This window comes from Haliotis asinina, chromosome 10 (assembly GCF_037392515.1).
Source record: "Haliotis asinina isolate JCU_RB_2024 chromosome 10, JCU_Hal_asi_v2, whole genome shotgun sequence".
Taxonomy (NCBI): Eukaryota; Metazoa; Mollusca; class Gastropoda; order Lepetellida; family Haliotidae; genus Haliotis; species Haliotis asinina.
In genome coordinates this window covers 17,185,662-17,199,072 of record NC_090289.1, presented here as the reverse complement: position 1 = coordinate 17,199,072, position 13,411 = coordinate 17,185,662, and the positions used below count along the sequence as shown (strand labels likewise).

At 36.7% G+C, this 13,411-nt stretch overlaps 1 protein-coding gene across 3 annotated transcripts in view; it reads right to left on the bottom strand.

Moving 5' to 3' along the window:
* The window catches only part of LOC137298090 (mitogen-activated protein kinase kinase kinase 13-B-like), an 83,097-nt gene that overhangs the window by 56,706 nt on the left and 12,980 nt on the right, over positions 1–13,411 (bottom strand). The window contains exon 1 of one of the 3 annotated variants that reach the window (XM_067830164.1): positions 5,433–5,550. The exons of the other annotated variants lie outside the window; for them this stretch is intronic. The gene's annotated coding sequence lies outside the window, so the exon portion shown is untranslated. Of the gene's footprint in view, positions 1–5,432; positions 5,551–13,411 lie in introns of those variants that run through there. 3 annotated transcript variants of the gene reach the window in all.

The following is a 13,411-nucleotide window of genomic DNA, read 5'->3' as shown; positions in this document are numbered from 1 at the left end:
AAAGCATATGGGAAAACCATTTCCATGTTGATATAAAAGACTGAAGAAAATCTGAATAATTTGATGGCCTGAATATTGCCAAGAGGAGACAGTCTACGTCAACGATGACCTTAAGGTCGTGGGTTCAGATTCATCAATGTTTAGTGCAAATTAGGAAGTTTTGCTTTTCCTTTTAACTTGTGAGAGTGTCATGTTTTATATTTTCAGTAGAAATGGACACTGAGATTGATGACAATCTTTCTGAAATCCAAGACTGAAATTTAAAAATAAATGTTCATTTTCATCAACATCTGTGCCACCATCAAGACCAATTCTTTCCAGACTCTAAGTCTATTCCTGCATGAATATGATTTCTGCAGAACCATGAAGAACCACTCATAATTTATGACTAGAGGGGGTGATGATGACTTTAAGAGGTGGGGGGAGCGTGTCACCCATTTGGTTCTGGTGGCTCAGTTTTGTGATCACATGTACTCGTTGGTAAGCAATTCTGTACATTAACATAAGAAAAAATCATGCTTAAAAAATCATCATCCATCCCAGCCCCCCAGCCACAAAATATTAAGAATCCCTTCTATTGGTATAAACGCAGCCATGCAAAAAGCAGGACCTTATACCACAGAGCCAACCATTCTTGAACTACATGACTCAGATGAGTCAACTGATGAATATATTGAATTTATGAGCAGAAATGTTTCAATACTGGAAAATTAGTCATAAAAGTATTCGCAATATTAAGTTTCATCAAAGACCTTTATAATATTATATGAACATTAACTTAGGGCCTGTAATGGTACACTGACTACAAACCTGAACTTTTGACAAAGAATCCTACAAGCAGAAGACTTGAACAAGTCTTCAAAAGAAGTTCTATTGTAGATTGTGAGAGGTAATATTCGATGGAATGCTGTAGTACTAGGGATGGAAATATTTCTCTTATGGATATATCCTAAAATGTAGGCATATCATGGAAGCTGCAATGAATTTGTCTGTTGTATCTTCTGTGCCATGAGTCATCACGATGGGTATGAAGTCAAACTGGACCAGTTCAGTCAATCTACATGGGTCTCTCAGTATCAGTGTGTATCAACATAGAAAGTGCCTTTCAATCAGACCTAGAGATCACTTCTTTGTGTTTTGTGTCACCCTTACCTCAAACTTGAGTACTGCCATTGGGCATAGCTAAATCTCTTTCGCATACTTGACTCTTGAGTCTTGGCTGTTCAATAAGGCTGTGATTTCATATATCTGATGAGCCTTATGTTCTCCAAAGGTAATGTGCAGTATTGTTCACCTGTTTGGGTTCTGGTACCTATATAGAAGTCAATCTCAGTCAAAGCCAATCCTTTGAAATGTGCTAGGCACCTTTTCTGCCAGATTTTTAAGAGGCTTTGCTGACACATTAATCACCTTTTCAATGTTATCAGTATAGATTTTCTGACTAATTTCTTTCTCAAATTACAAAACAAACATTTGGCAGCCAATTTGTTTCTAGGTCATCTCCAGCAGTTGCATATTTGTTTACTTCTAATCTACACTTTGGTGAACCTAAGTTTTTCCCAAGAGATGCAAACCCCATAACCCAGTAAGAAGCAATTAATACTAGAGATAGGCAAATATGTCATTCAAAGCCACTGGTTACAGTTCTTCCAGTTTTAACCACTGATAACATGGAACACAGACTTTTGTCAAAGCTTTGTCGAATAATAATACATGTGTTTTACACATTCATTTGGATAAACCCAGAACACAGATATACTCAAAATGCAGATGAAGACCCTTGAAACTTATCTATCCAGAACACTGGGTACCCAAAACACTGAGTACCAAGAACATGGATATAACCAGAACACACAACACAGAACACATTTGTCCAAAACACAGCTTTACCTGAAGTCATTTTCAACCATTTGTGCAATTACACATGACAGAAGTCAAACATTTACAAATGTGGGAATGCAGCAGAGCTCTTCTGAGGCACTTTAACACGTCCATCATCTACATAACAAACTTCTCCATATGTTTACTCTTCCACAGATCAAAAAAATGCCAATGTCTAATCTTGTCCTTCAGGTATAGTTTTTGTTCATATCAAGCAGAAATGACAATTAAGATTTCACATCCATTTTCAAATTGTCAGTGATTGTCTAGACATCTGATTACTTGTCTAGTCCTGTCATTAATCAATAATTTTAATGAGAAAAAAACCCGTTGAAACAAATCTCACAGCTGAATAATGAATGAAAAAACAATTGAGCACTTCTAACATTATATAAAACTATCCAGTTTTCACGGAAACTAACACACTGTGGAAGTGAACAATGGTAAACGTCTTTAATTGGACAAGGACATCAGTATGTGTATCAGGCACACCTCAATAAAATGGTTAGAGCACAATACATAGTGATAAGATCAACACAGGGCGCCACTTCAATTCATCAGTCCTCTCAGCCTCACATTAGGCTCAAAGGCTGGTCAGTCAAACATAGCACATCTGGCTGATGGGGGTGGGGGGGGAGTGGGGAAGTATTCTGCATGGGGGAATTATTGATTAGCCTGGTCCCCTTGCTGAGTTCCGACTCTCTCCACTTGCAAATGATACATCCCATGCCTTCTCGATAACAATAAAACTATGTTTCCAGAATTAGATATAAGGTTGTCATCTTCTAATTAATACAAATCTCATGCGTAGTTTACATCAATAATCTAAGAGCACATTTAACAATCAGACAATACATGTCCAGTGTTCTTGTGTCCTGAGAGTGTCAAATGAACAATTATAAATTACTCTTTAATATGTTAATGAAATTAAAATGAAGTAAGTGTTTTCCCAACATCATTATCCCTTGTTGACAAACAAAGAAACTAAGACATTATCCACTCACAGCTGAAGACATGAAGCAAGTAAAGAAGAAACTATTTTGTACTTCCTTTGATTTAAATATTTCAGATATGAAAATATGGGTGTTGTTTTGAAATGTTGAAAACAATATCATATTACTTTAAAAGATCCTAAAGACAATGAACAGATTTCATTTAATCATTGTTTCAATACCGTCTTTGCACCAAAATTCTGGAGATTACAAACTTTTTGACAATGCCCACATATGGTAAATATCTGAACAGAGACAAACAACAGATTTTTACGCATGACAAAAAGGGGCTTTAAAAAAACCATATCTTAAAACCAATTTGGACACAATAAATACAAAACAGTCTGATTCCTTAGTGAATAACATTACAACAGTTTGAAACGGGATCGGGTGGTCAGACTCGCTGACTTGGTTGGCACGTCATCAGTTCCCAATTGCGCAAATCAATGCTCATGTTGTTGATCACTGGATTGTCTGGTCCAGACTTGATTATTTACAGACCGCCGCCATATAGCTGGAATACTGCTGAGTGCAGCGTAAAACTAAACTCACTCACTCACTCACTACAACAGTTTGAGGCCTGTCAACCATTTCCAGAACTCTTACTATTTAAAGGACGTAAGAAAAGTACTGGATGTTTCAAACACTTAGCTTTTCCCTTCCGTTTCCAGGAAATTGTTCCTTTCCGTTAATTATCCTGGCATTGGTATCTGGGGTGTGAAACTGATAACTGGGGTGTGAAACATGTCCTAAGTTTTATTGCAATCCCAAAAACAAATCTTGGACCACTTTAGGCTATGTACTGCAGTGGTTCATTCAGGACCCATTGTAGAAGAAGTTGCTGCATTGATATACAGTTTGTTCATTTCATACCTTTCCATTCATCATCCTGACAAAAGCTTTTAGCTAAATGTTTGAGAATGTTCATTTTGTAGGCCCTCAAGCCAGCTCCCTTGTCCTTGTAGGCAAGGAAGAAACACAGTATTGATAAACTACTTCGTAAAAATTGATTATTTCCTGCTGTGCGCTTCCTCACCTGCCTAGACAAATTCACCTGTGATGGCATTATCGTGTTCCAAAACCTCTCACTGGCGTCATAATCAGACACTACCATCAATGTCGTCACAGCAATGGGATCAATTGTGTGCCCTGACAAGCACAGGCACACCATATGAACAACACGAGATTTATGAACCAATCAAAGATTCTGTTACAAATGGACAGGTGAAAATGAATCGTTGCCACCAAGGTACTAGAGCAAGTGAACGGAGTCGTTAAAGATTAAGTATCTTCTTTTATTGGAACTGATAAATAATAGATAGTCATGTGACCTGATGTCATAAATTTCACCCAAGCAGAACCGCTAGGCATGATTACAGGGAAAATTTGAGATACCATTATTAGACACAAAGTAATTATTTGATCCAATGATGAAATATTCAGAACCTATCTGGCTTCAGATAACAGTACTTGAGTGCATTTTTTCACCCATAAAAGTAAACAGTGGTAGAAAAAACATGCTCTTCCAATCGTTCTAGAGACATGTGGAAGAGTTTCCTTGTAACTGTACAGTTAGTATTTGAATATTTCATCACAATTATTTTTAATTTATGCAAAATATGCAGAGAACTTTCATTGCTTCCTAAATTTTACAAATCAAATGTCCTTTTATTACATATGTAACTTTGGTGTGATGAATATGTTTCTTTACCACCATGATGAACATTTGAACAAAATACAGTCTGACAATTTGGTTGATATTAGGTTTTCAGTTAGTTGATGAAACAGTTTGTGAATTGATGATTATTCTCCCTTAGTTTCTATCTTTTCCATGGTGTAAAATTGACCATATGACTGTTGCCCACTTCTGCAAAAGGAACTGTTTCCTTATTTCAAATCTTTCATTTACTTTACAAATGTATGACATCAGCATTCTTTGTTATAAAAATATTTCAAATTAATTGAAGTTTTATGATGTTGGATCATCATCATCATCATCATCATCATCATCATCATCATCATCATCATCATCATCATCTCACAATACAAGCTTTGTGACAGAAAAACAAGAATATCACAGAGTATCATAAATCACGGGAACTAGATTTAAATGAACACTCCATAATTTTGAAAAATAAATAGTTATTCTGCTGAATCTGTTGATGAAATGTATGAAAATTAAACCAAATATTATTTTATCTGACAGTCTAAGTCCCCCTACCCCCTGTATACCAGACCGATTAGTTGTCACAAAGTAAACAGGGCTTCGGTCAATGTGGCATTAGATTAGCCCCAGCAGGAAGGGCTTCAGATACATTGTTCTGCAATATATCCGTCAAATAGAACCTGAAATAGTTGGTAGGTCTGACAAAGTCAACAATAAACATACAGACCAACAGACACACATCATGCAGAACAAGACAAAAATGTTGCCAAAGTATAACATAAACAATAGGCAGATAGTAGGCCATTTATACCAGTAATACTTCATGGAGATTTACATATGATAATTTTGAGAATGGCCACATCTGCTTACAACAAATGAAGATTACTACCTACCTATATCTATATCTAACAGATAAGGGGCACTTAGCTAACAAACCAGGTCACACTGAGCTGGCAACGTCCCACCGTCAAACTGAACTTGAATACTTCAAACAACTCCAACAGGTGAATCGTAGCACTCAGCCAATCAGGTGGCATTGTTTGGCCATCGGGGAAACCTTGAATTTGTCATAGCTATTTATAGCACATCAGCAACATGTGTATCTACTAAATCTGTGTTTGGAATGAATGCTGACTTCGTGACATGCTTTTTAATGTGGATTGTATGTAGTGGAGATATTACACTGCTATATACTGGTATCAGTTACTGTTGTTTAACTCTTATCTGGTTATTGAAAGGTTATTACTCATTCACGTATAAGGTAAAAAGTACAAAACTAATTATTGACATTTTAAGTACTCACAGGAAAACGTTTTAGTTTTTGTTCATAAAACAAATTGATCAATGTTTATAATATTATTACTAATAATATTAGTTAGTTACGACAGAACGTTATGTACTTAAAACCTAAACAAAAATATCATTTATCTTTTTAATTTTGTGACAGTATGCTGACATCAGCAGTATTTCAACCTTTCCCTCCCAATGGTTGTTATCTTCAAAACAGTTAACTTCAAAGGACTGTATGTTTGACTGTTAAATATTCAATAGAATTACAATTTTTTTTTCAAATACCCACATAAAACTAATGTCTAAATCTCAGGAAATATTGCAGATCTTGAACAAATCAAGTTTCATTGAAACTTCATACTTACGGATGGGTGTGGAGTTATGGCAATTGCTAAATTTAACTTGCAAGACTGGATCATGTAACATATTTGCCTAGTACCATCCTGAAATTATGCAGGTGAAAGGTGGTTTCCTCTCTAATGCTCTCTTTCACCTGAGACTCGTTACAGGTAGCCATGACTCACAAGTGACGAAACCTACAGGTATTCCCTCCTACCTCCCCACTTCCTGTAGGTCCCCCCATCGTTTCATTGTGGGTCCACAGGCCAACGAGAAGCTGTCACTTCACTGCTTATCTTGGGACCACTTCAACAGAATGTGGGCTCACTACACAGTTAAATCAATCATGATGTCATGGTAAAGTTATGCTCCGGTTGTGGCATATCCTCAGGTTTATGTACTGTATGCATTGTATGACCATTAGCCTCATTCCGTGCACGGAACAACTTGCAAATTCCATGGATATTATGTGACAATATGCAGCTAATGGGCTGCAACTGTTTTCCTTCACACTATTAATAATGCTATTAATACAATTTAAAATTGTCTCCATTACACAAACCTGAAACATTTGTCTCAAATAGTCAAAGACTCAAAATCAACTGTTCCTGCCCCATCACCTCCCACCCCCAGACAACTGCCCACTAGGACAAGTGACAGTTTTATTGAACTCAATCTTAAATTATATCCATCAACACAATCATGTGTTGAGTTGTAACTAAGATAACAACTTAATTAAGATGATAATTTAATTACATGATATTAACTGGCTATCTAAAAAACTGGCTTCCATCTTGATAGGACTGTTAAACTGATTTAAATGTGTTGAGTTGTGAGTTGCCTCCGCCAAACGAAAAGCCTTCCATGACAGTGCCCAAAAACTTGCACATGCTGTTAAAAACTATAACTCTATGGTAACATGTCATATTTGTCATTATACTTTCTTTGCAAAGTACAAATTCTAGTACTTTTTGGTTGAGTCCCATCCAAGATTCGAACCCACACCCTCAGAGTAAGGCACCTAATTGCTAGCACACAAAGTCAGCTGCCTATCCCGCTCAGCCACAGGGGGCAGTTTATAATCACAATAGCAAAAGAAAGATGATTTGATTTTCCAGCTCAAAAGATCTGCACATTTTACTTTACATTTAGAAAATCTGAATGTAACTTTTTTAAACCTTTTCCAAAATAGGCATGATAGCTACAGTAATCTCTACTGACATTAATTATTTCCTAAAATTTCCTAAATATTCAGTTTTATAGATAAATGTTCTCGTCAATTAGAGAAAAGACATGATGTTAGTTGGAATAATGCTAAAAGCAGTGTGAAACCATCATCAAGCAGTGTACAACCATACACACTCACTCATTCACTTAGACTGCCCAGCTGAAACGGCACCATGGTTGACCATGGTCAACCACAGCTTACCACAGTAAACCATGGTATTACCATGGTTTACCGTGCTAAACCGTGGTCACCAACATTTCTAGACCATGGTAGACCATGGTCTAACATGGTCATCATGGCAGACCATGGTCATTATAGACCATGGTCACCAGTAACCATGGTAGACCATGGTCTTTTCCATTTTACCATGGTAGACCATGGTCATCACAACTCATGATCACCAGAAACCATGGTAGACCATGGTCATCGTCCTTTTGCCATGGCAGACCATGGTCATCCTAGACAAAACCATGGTAAAACATGGTGTTCTGGTTCAAAGCAGTGGTTGACCATGGTCATCTCATGAAAGTCAATGGTAGACCATGGTCATCACAGAAAAATTTTACATTTTAAACTGTGATAAATAAAAAATTTAAAAGGGGAAACCTGATGGTTTCATGACTCTGTGTTTCATTTATGAATAACAAATCTTGTAGGTCCTTGTTCTTACATTTGTGTGCATTAAACAACTAAATCTTAACACCTCAGTGAGTGTTAAAATGTAGTGTGATTTAATAAAAAAAAAATAGAACACGATGTCATAAAAATACTCATAAGCGGAACTATTCACTGATTTTACTTACTAATAATTGCTGCAGAGATACACAAACAAAACAACTGACGTCTTATACTCTGGAAAAGCAAAACAAAAATAACCCTGTGTTCATCTGAAAATAAAATAGGCATGGTTTATTTCTCCCGATCCCTTTGTTAAAGTTGTCCCTTAAACTGTGTAAATCTCGTCTCTCTCTAATACTAGTTTTTGTGTGTGCGTGCCTTTTTCTTCTTGTTTTAAAATAAACACAACAAACATTGTACGACAGAAAAGCTAAACAATGCTCTGTCTAACACGAGTTGTCTCAGCAATATAGACAGTTCAAAGAAAAACTCACCTTTTGTTAATAGCTACGCAACTAGTTGATACTGTAGAGGTTTTCTAATTGCCCTGAATATTGATATTTAATCCATAAAGTACAGACCCTGACGCAAATATATCCAAGAATACCCATGTAAGTCTAGAAAATATGGATTGTAGATTCCCTTAACTTCAGGCTGCAAATGAAGAAAGTCTCAGCGCTCTATTTCATTATATTATTATAGTATTATACTATAGTATTTTCAAAACGAACTTTTTTCAGTAAAATATGTTCATTTCAGAGACTAGTTGTTAGTCTATCCATAAAGTAAAACTTTGAAGTACGCTGTCAAATTCGTCTCATTTCATTGAATTTCTCCCGTGATTTTCTCGATCGCAAGTGAGCAGATACTTATAAGTACGTCTTTCGCAGTGTTTATGGTGAAGCAAAAACATAAAACAGTAAAAACAACAAACAATTCACTTGGTACTATAAACAGAAAGAAATGTTGAAAAGTATTTTGATATCGATGTGTTTTTTTACAGCTTTCCAAACCCGTACGTCGATCTACCCGTTGAAAAAAAAAATCAGTGCTCTCCACTTTTGAACACATTTCACTGTCACATTCTGTTCACCACGTGGAAATACGACCATGAAGAAATTAGGTCAATTTTGACTAATGAAATTAAATTTATAGGCGGGGATATGTACATAAACTGTCCTTCCACAGATCGATCAAATCGATCAAGGGACGTGTGCACACAGAACATCAAGTTTTCGCAATTCCCACCGTCGAAAATAATACGACATATATATTTATTCAAATTTCGATGTTTATGCCGAAATACTGTAATTCTAGCCATTATTACATCGTAAGATTAGAAATTATCCACTGTTGTGAAGTAACACGATCGCGCGGTACATGGCTCCGATTTTCGCGCCAAACACGGCCACGCCCTTCGTTCTTCCGTAATCTATTGCGACTTCATGAGCGCTAACCGTACAGCTTATTTATTACACATGCAGTTACGATTATATTCCTGGTCGTAGTAGATCTGTGTGTATATATCTATGAAAACGTGTTGGCTTTAATTTTTTTCTTAAAAAATACGTTTCCACTTCTAACTCGCACCATTCCGGGACAAGCCGAATGGGGACGATCTCTTCGCGGCACGATGCCATTGCTGCTAGTGCTATGTGTCACGTAGACCTGTGTGAGCGCGCAAAGCGAGCGAGAGGCGCCAAACACAACTTTTGCCAACAGACAACGATCTAAGCGAAGAATATCCTAACGTATTAGCGATTCACGGATTTCGAGGATAATCCAATGCTGGATATGTGAAGAAGGAATAGACTAGATTTATGCCGATGGATACGTCTAAGGTTGATTTCCAATGGAGATAAGCACGAGCGGTAAGTAAACAAAAGCAATATTGAAATCGTTTTGAGTGCCCCGATATTTAACTTGTTTTGAGTACCTTAAGGTTCGCATACGAATATAGGTAAAGGGGTAAGCAACACTCTTTGATTAGAATGACGTAAGACAATGTAACAATAACATACAGCAATGTATGAAGTGTTTATGTCGTACATTCTCAGTGAATATCTCTCAAACGGAAGGAGTAATGTGTGATGAACGTTAATTTGAGCTTTTATGTAATATGTTCCCATTCATTTATGTTAAGACACGATCAGTATCTAACGGTACTTTAAAAACCGTTATGGCTTAAAAAAATGTGTAGCACAAGGTGTCAAAGTTCACGGTGCCTGTAAGGTCAGCCTGAAAGATTCCGTTTGTTCTCAGATTACACACACAATAAAATACACTCAAATGATCATAAAAGGGAGGTAATTGCTATAGGCACGTTTATGGACATTCCATTTTCTTTCTATCTTATACATTTGTATTCAGCTTTGTAATAACTGCTGTTTGTAAACCAATACTGAATGTGTCAGTACATTTTGCCATTCATTTAACATGGAAATAGCTTCAAATACGTTTTTATACGTTTTTGAGATACGTTTTTATCAATATTATGATATTTTATGCATCATTTCAGAATATTTTATTTGGTTTTGAATGTAGACAAGTGATTTGGAAGCCAGTTTTGTGTTTTAACTTCTATTGCATGTTTTGCTACAGGTATACACTCTTCACATTAAAAGAAAGTGATTCAAAGTCATTAATGTATAGAAATGTTTTTAAATAACATGATTTAGTATAATACTCAGGTGAAAAAATATCCGAAGTATGGGAAAATACTTAACATTTTTTCAGCAGTTATAAATATACAATTAAACAACACAAGAACCTTTGAAATGGGGAAACACTGTTATTAAATGTTGTTTGTGTGTTTTTCAGATTTCCACTGGACAGTTCTGAAGAAATGGTACTAATGTTGAAACACTGAAGATTAAGTTATGTTCCAGAGCCATTTGCTCTTCAAACTGAAGACTTAGATTCGATTCCTCTCCTGGGTACAGTGGGTATAGCCCCTTTCTGGTGTCTGTCGCCATGCTATTGCTGGAGCATTGCTAAAAGTGGAGCAAAACTAAACTCAGTCACTCACTCACTCACGCACTATCCCTGAAGCAATGTGGGTATCTTCTGTGATGTCCCCAGAGCTCTTCCTGAAGGTTCTTCCAACGTGTGTATAATCCTGTCTCCTCTGAGAGAAATTGTGATGCCCCCTGTACAACTGCCAGGTAGATGATTTGGGGCACTCGTGTAAATTCTGTGTTGGTCGTGACTCTCATTGTGTCTACTTTTAAATCATATAGTCTAATGGGATTTCTGAAATTGTATATTACTGCATGAAATGTTGTCCCGAAAGAGTTCATTTTACTGGATACAGACTGAAGGACATCCCATTTCTATTTTAAAATAATAAATAATAATGTCTTCTGAAAAAAGATGAACATGTCCACATACCATTTGTCCTCAGCAGTGTAACTGGATTTATAATTCTAGCTGCACAGGATATCCCACAATCCCTGTGAGCTTTGCAACAGCTATCGTCAAATTGTCTTTCATTTAAATCTGAGGCAATGTTCGTAATAAACTTTGTCTTCGTAATGTAAACAGTTTGTTTTCAGTGCATGGGTCTTTTTTATGTTAATTCTTTAATATTTGATATTCTAATTGATTTCTATGCCATGGTGTTTGTGCTATATCAATTTTCTATGTAGGTTGTGTGATATGGTTGGTTTTCAACACGGCCAAAGGTTATTCTGATGGTAAACTGTTGTGCAATCTAATGAACATGCTGTACTTACTATGGTCTCATTTTTTTCAGTAGTAATCCATGGTACACCATGGTCTCCTTTTACCATGGCAAACCATGGTACACCATGGTCTCTTTCTGCAATGGTAGACCATGGTTTTACTTAACCATGGTAAACTGTGGTGCCATTTACTACCACCATGGTGTTTTGTTACCATGGTAGACCATGGTGAACCATGGTCTATTTTTGCCATGGATGACCATGGTCCACCATGGACATATTTTATTCTGGTTTACCATGGTAGACCATGGTATGCCATGGTTTTTCTTTTACCATGGTTTACCATGGTACATCATAGTCACTTTTTACCATGGTAGACCATGGTCTTATTTTACCATGGTAAACTGTGGTGCCATTTACCGCCACCATGGTCTTGCTACCATGGTAGACCATGGCTTACCATGGTCTAATTCTGCCATGGTTGACCATGGTAGACCATGGTCTTATTTTACCATGGTAAACTGTGGTGCCATTTACCGGATGTGGGAAACCATGGTCTGTGAACCATGGTCTACCATGGTATACCATGGTATACCATGGTTTTTTCATGCTTATTTCAGCTGGGTACCTCTATGTTTTCTGCACTAGGTGTGGTATTAGCCATGATAAATGGCTGTAACAGACGCAAGACACAGTAATAAGTTGTGTTGTTTTTTTTCTATTAAAATCAACATTGTCTTAGAGTGAACTAACACAACTAAATAGTTGAAATACACGAGTATTCCTTATCCTACATGACACCACCATAAAACTGTCACCCATTTCATTTCACTATATATGACTCAGGCAGAGATTTTGGTACAGCAACCTAACATGGTGGCAGGCAAGATTGCTTGGCGATATTTTCATCGAATTAGCAGTCTTACACGTGTATACAATCAGAATGTTGATGATGATTGATCAGATAATGTTGGTAACTCAAAGTCTGGATGTTGGTTGAGTTACCAACATCCTTGATGCTCTATAAGAAAGTTAACCTTTAGATAATAGTGAGTGAATGAGTTTAGTTTTATGGCACACACAATATTTCAGTTATATGGCAGTGGTCTGTAAATAACTGAGTCTGACCCAGACAATCCAGTAATCAACAGCATGAGCATCGATCTGCACACATGGCATACAATGACAGTGAGTCTGACCGCCTGATCGTGTTAGTTGACTCTTATGACAAGTATGAGTTATTGAAGATTAATTCTAACCCAGTTCTTCACAAGTTTTCAGATAATAATGCTTTCTAAGAAGGTTTACCTTTAAGTAACAATGCCCTATAAAAATGACATACGACAATCTACTCACTGCTGTAAACATGACAATGAGACATTGATCATAGGAACACTTTTCTTACAAGAAGTACTATTGTCTGGTAAATATATCCAGATACTTTATACCGATCAGTATCTAGGCGAATTTGCCGAAACTGAGTCTCACAAGGATGGGAATCACTTCATCTAAATCCAATCTTTTTTTTCAGATAAAAACTGTTACTTTTCAAAGACTATCATACGCTTGACATAAGGCCTTGTAAGTGAGTCCCTTTTCGGCACCAAAATTTCTAATTGTCACAATGCCCTTTGAGCTCAGAAATCATACCCTACAAACATTGAACATCTTGAAGTAAACAAGCACTGACTTGGCAAGATTTGACCTCTCACTG